The sequence below is a fragment of the Empidonax traillii genome, unplaced genomic scaffold (assembly GCF_003031625.1).
Source record: "Empidonax traillii isolate 1590-97213 ecotype Southwest subspecies unplaced genomic scaffold, ASM303162v1 scaffold61:size1379657, whole genome shotgun sequence".
In the NCBI taxonomy this organism is placed as follows: Eukaryota; Metazoa; Chordata; class Aves; order Passeriformes; family Tyrannidae; genus Empidonax; species Empidonax traillii.
This window is the reverse complement of record NW_020955254.1, coordinates 1,186,226-1,192,202: the sequence shown is the minus strand read 5'-3', so window position 1 is coordinate 1,192,202 and position 5,977 is coordinate 1,186,226. Positions and strand designations below refer to the sequence as shown.

Below are 5,977 nucleotides of genomic sequence, written 5' to 3'. Positions count from 1 at the left end.
TTTACTCCCTGATGGGGAACCATATCTAAAGGTCAAATAAATCACATCATTGTCCATTCTGTAGTTTTTATAGCCATTTTCCTGTCATGTAGTGATACAAAGCAGCCTTGAGAGTTGGCTCTAAGAGCATCCCCTGCTTGCAGAAACTTCAGGCTTGCACTAGTTAGTGAAGGGAAAGTGCTTTTCAGCCTCATATTTTTTTCCAATCTGCTTTTTGCACAAGTGTGAGTATTCTCCCTTAACTATGTTAGGAGTTGAGGCTCAGTTCACCTCATAATTAATTAAGGCAAAGTAATTTATTTAAGATTAAATTATTTTGTTATTGTGCACAGTGGCTAACCTTTCACATCTGATATATTGCATAGACATTTTATTTTATTTACAAATGTCTGTTTAAAGAAATGATTAGTTCTGTAATGTGTTCAGCAAGGCTTCTTTATAGCAAAGCCCTCCTGGGAACTCATGCAAATAAAATCCATCTGGAGATTGAAAGTAATGCAGGTAAAATTATGAACAATATACTTAATTTTTAGGAGGATTTAAAGGGATATAAAGGCACACTTCACTAGAAAATCCAAATTACAAGCACATGTCCTAGTCACTGTTTTTCAGAAGTGCTGCTTCATACAGCATCAGTTGTCCTCCCCCAAACCATTGAAATCTGTGTCATGTCAAATATGCATACAATTTATGTATTTACTATTTTGTACAGCTTAGTGACTGGCTTGTATTGGGAAGAAAAACCTGCTCACAATTAGTAAAATTTTCAGTGCTGCCAGTAGTTCATTAGATTATGTATTCTAGCAGGAGTCTTTTACAGTTATTAGGAAATTATTTTATTTAGTTTCTTTTGTTTCAAAATTAAAAATGTCCCATGAGTGGATGTTATCAGGACCCGTATTATAGAAATTAATTAAAAGTTTGTAGCTATTGTTTTCTGTAGCTATGGAAAGGCAAAATAGCATAAAAGGAATGTCTTAGTTGTCTCTACTCTGAAAGTATATATACTATGGAAATTTCAAGTCACAGAGTGTCAGAGTATGGCTATTTTGTAAACTTTAGAAATCAGGCTTACTTCCATAAGCCAAAAATATGACCCCCAAATCCTGTAAATTCAAATGTGTGTAATCCAGAGAGTCTAATCCTGCTTTACCAGTTCCTCACAGGTAAACCCAGAATAAATACAGGCACTTTTTTTTTTTTTTTTTTTTTTCCCCAACAAAAGAAAAGAAAGTAGAGAGAAGGGAAAGAATAAGAAAGGAAAGGAGGAAAAAAACTTGCTGATACTTGGGGGAGGCGGATGTGTGAATATGCTGTTAAACTACTCTTTTGGAACACATTTTCACTTTTGTATAACGCACTTCATTCATCGTTTGCACTGGTAAAAACTTAATGGGGATAATTTTGAAAGGTTTGATTCATTTCTAAAGGTAATTGCATAATAGTGTGAAAAGTGGTGACTTTCTTTTGTGTTTGGGAAGACTAACTGAGTTTCCTGGGTTTCATCTGAAGAATGAAAAATTGTAACTGAACAATCTGAAACAATCTTTGTTCTTTTGTTTGCTTCAAGTCACAGGAAGAGAAAATTTTGGCATTCAGAAGCATCATTAGTAATATCAACATTTTATCAACATGAAAATACATAGTCCAACCAGTGTTCCACTTTAAGTTTTGAAAGACGTTTACTTTTATCTTCATGAGCTAAAATTTGCTTCTTTTCCATCAAGATCAACCTCAATAGTTTCTTGATTTGTTTAATATAAGGAAAAAACATACATTTCAGGTTTAAAATCATGCCCCTCAGTACAAGAGAGGTATAGGATTGTGCCCTCTGGACTTCTGAATGAAGCTGGGATCTGTGCAGACTGTTGAAAAGGCAAGATGCATAGCAGGACTGTCAGCAATCAAAACGAGTCAAAATCAAAACAAGCAGATAAAAGACATATCCAAGCACTGTTGTCAGAGAGAGGCACACTATTCTTGCAGTTTCTTGCAGGAAAAATGCTGTAGAAGGAAAAACAATTGTAGTCAGCTTGTGTCATCAGAAAGTGGGGCTGCAGTCATAGGATTCTGGCTTTAAAAGCTTTTAAATTCAATCAGATCTCTCAAATCTTGGGGTATATAAAAGATTCTCAAAGTACAAATAATGCCCTTCTGTGAGGAGGCAAACCCCTTCTTCTCATCAGAAGTAAATTCAGTGGGAAGTCTAAGAGAAAGAATCTTCTGGGAATTTGTCTTTAAAAAGCCATTTTCAAATAAATACCTCTAAGATTCTTGAAATCTAAGGTGAACCGTCCTAAAGAACAAAATGTTAAAATTGAAGTAACTTGTGAGGCCTTTGTACGTTTGCTTCACAGCACAGGTCTCATCTGAGACCATGGAATATCACCAAAGGTTTTCCTTCTATGGAAGATATGCCAACTGATAATATAATGCTTTCTTGCTTTCTTTTTAATTGTAATTCAGCAGTGTGTTGGCCTGTATGTCACTGCCCATCCTTAATCTTTATCTAAAATATAACCTGAACTTTGATAATATTTCAAAAGATTTTTTTTGCTTCTTTGTTTTCTTTGGTTTGGTTTTTTGTTGTGTGTTTTTTTGTTGACTTTTTTTTTTTTTAATTATTGCTGCCTGGGATTTGATTCAGAGACTGCAGTTGTTTCTGACAGTTCCTAGGAAGCTGAGCCAGGTGTCATGTTTGTTTTCTATTTGTAATATATTTTTCTGTTTCATTTCTCTGGGTTATGGATTATTCTGTAAGTTTGTGTGCATGCGTATCCCTATGTATGTCTGTATATATATACATGTGCACATATGAATGTGTGTCTGTGTATAACATTTCTCTGTTATATATCTGTATGGATATTACATCTGTAATATATATGTTTTCTTCTTTCCTCTCAGTCTTATCAGAGTCTTTTATACTGCATATGTTGGAGTCTGGAGGAAAAAGTGAGGAAAAAAAGCAAAAAAAGAGAAATATATGTTTTTTGGTGGCTTGCACTGCACACAAAACATTTTGGAAGGTCCTGAATAGAAACAGTTTTGCTGCATGTAAATTAAGCTGGCAGGGTATCTGCTAATGGACTTCACAAACTTTGCTAGAGAACTTTTATCTGGAATTCAGGCCTGCCTTGATTTCTGCTAAAGCCCAGTTCAGTCCTTCCAAAGCTGCTTGTTTTCTAAGTTTAGCACACAGTCTTGTGCTAAATGTACTGCAGACCTGCAGCCGGATGTTATGGAGGTCTATCCTCCCATTTTTCAATTTTCCACTGTTAATATTTTTTCGTTTTCATATTGTCCAAGAAGGTTTATCACTTGAAAATCAGAAAGTATGCTTTAAACTCTTTACTTGTGCTTAAAAAGAGCAAGTATGTTCAAACTTTTTGTTTGTTTGTTTTTAAAGTGGTAATTTCAGACTTAAGTGGAGACCAGGAAGTATCCTTCATCTTCAAGCAAATACTGCCATTTGCTCTGGAACACTACCAAGCATATATGGCAAGAAATTCTCACTGGAGGATGGAGGGAAGGCAAAAATTTACAATTTTACCTGCTTACTGGTGGCTGCTAGAACAAAAACAATCAATTTTGTTATTAATTACAAACAGGAAGATGGTTGTTTATTTGCCTAAGAGGCTACCCAGTAATTAGATGTGTAATTGCCCAACTGTAGATTTAGTGGCAGAAATCAGTCTCATATTAGTAGTGAGTAATTTGTTTGTTTGTTTCCCTTGAGAACATATTCCAGAGCAGAAAAATGACCAGCAGAATTGGAACTGGCTTACAACTTTTCTTGACATTTCATAGATAGTCCAAAGAACAACTGGATATGGAGAATAAGTTCTATTTCCTTCAGAAAAAGTAGTTTCTTCTGTCCAGGTAAAAAGTATGTTTGTTTTGCAGTGAAAGAAGCCTGCGTTGCCTATGCTATGTGCAGGCTGTCAATAAATAAAGAAGTTCAATTTTCAGGGCTGTCAATAAATATATTATGTATGAGGTTTTTCATTATGTTCAGGTGCAACTTGAGGTATTGTCTCTGCCTTCTCGGAACTAAAGCTATTTTTCTCAACTAAAATGGGATTCCCTTAACACATATTTGCAAATACATTGTTAATAAGCCAACAAATTGCATTTAAAGATGGCAAACAGGTTATTTTTTTTTCCTCTTGATTTCTTTTGGGTGCTTTGAGTGAACTGAAAGGTGATCTTAAACTTCTTTTTATGCTGACTTCATATACTGAGAAATGCAACATTTATAGATAAACACTCTCACTTTTAATGAAAATTATTAGCTATTAACATTTTGCTTGGAGGCATAAGCCATAGCCCAAACTCCATTCAAATCCATTAAATATGCTTGAGACCCAGCTGTCAATAGGCACCATGAAGTAAATTTAATTTTCAGAGTCAATACAGAGCACAGCTGCATTAAGCATAGGATAATTCTGGCACATTATTAATTTGAATGGCCATGTAAGGCATTGTCTAGACAAGATATAAGCCCAAGTTTTCATAGGCAATCTGTACATAAAATGAAGTATGTCAAGGTTGTAAAGAATACTAATAACACAGATCTGGCCTATTAACCAATATTGATTGCTCTTACTGTGACACAGTCCAGTAACTTTAGAGGTGAAATAGTAAGATGTTCAGCACTGCTGCTTCTTTTTGAAAAGCAACACTAAGCATGGACATTTTTGGACGAGGCTTGAATGCATGCGATCTCAAATGTTTACCAGCAGTATGCATGATTTCTAATAATCTATTTCTGTGGCTTATAAAAATGGGAGATTCATCAAATCCAGCAATTAGTCTTGCTGGTAATATGAGTCATTTTTATTTCAAATGCTGTCAATATTTGATTTTTTCATAATGATTGTAGCCATGCTCTGCATAAATAATGTCTGGTTTAGAGGGTTGAGCAAATTTATACTTTATAATTTTATTTTTTATATAGTTTTACAGAGTCTGTGTAATATTTCCAAGAAAAAGAAGTAAGAAAAGAAAATTAGTCTCTTGAAAACTGTATAACTCTGTAGCAAAATTTTTCCAAATTATTTCTGTGGTCCTGTATGAACTCTGCTAAACGACTGAGTATTTTGGTGCTTGACCCGTTCTGACAAATAGGCTGGAAGTTCTTCTAAAACATTAGTGAAGTAAATCCACTTCACTTTCAGATGATAACAATATCTGGTCTGCATTTTGTGGATTCATTCAGATGCTGAGCCTGGAGACTTCGACTCATTACTGTCAGCCCGGTCTATGTCCACATTAACAAGTAACAGAGGAATAGGGGTGGATCTGCAGAGCACAGTAGTTGGTGCTGAGGACCAATACACTCATTGCACATATTTCCAGTGTGTTTCAACTTGCACTAAGACTGGTGTGGTCCCAGTGGACCAAATGCCCTGTTGTAACTGTAATACTTTATAAGTGCGCTCCCACAGGAGCATCTTAGACTTTTGTATGACCCAAGTCATCTGTCCTAGTGTGACCTAAAGCACAGGAATGGTGAGAACTCTGGGAGATAAATATTACGAGCTGAACCAAACCCTATATGTGGACAAAGCCTTTGGGTTCTTATTTGAGGTGACTAAAGAACATAGAATAATTCATTTTGACGGGGAGGCACCTGGACATACATTCATGATCTATGAGACCTCAAATATGTCTGCTTTATTTGGATAGCTCAGAGGTTTTATAGCATCCGAACTCCGGGTCTCGTGACAAGAAACATACAATTGGATACAGACCACTGTCCAGCTGTAAACATCTATTACAAATACCTTTATAATTGGACATTAACAGATAACAGAGTAATAGTTTACTGTAACAAACTCCGCCTTCTTCTTGCCAGTCATGTTTCTCTGTTCTTAAAAAGACACCCGTAGCCATCTTGGGACCTATAACTTATAGTACTTATAAAACTATGTGAAGGTTTATAAAAGTCTATAAAAGTGCCACACACAATATAAAT

General features: G+C 35.4%; 1 long non-coding RNA gene across 2 annotated transcripts in view; it reads right to left on the bottom strand.

The window, feature by feature from the left end:
• Positions 1-1,481: 1,481 nt before the first annotated feature.
• Positions 1,482-5,977, bottom strand: part of LOC114055601 — an 11,088-nt gene continuing 6,592 nt past the window's right edge. For both annotated transcript variants that reach the window (XR_003570773.1, XR_003570775.1), the window contains one exon: positions 1,482-2,004. This is a non-coding gene — a long non-coding RNA (uncharacterized LOC114055601). The remainder of the gene's footprint in view (positions 2,005-5,977) is intronic.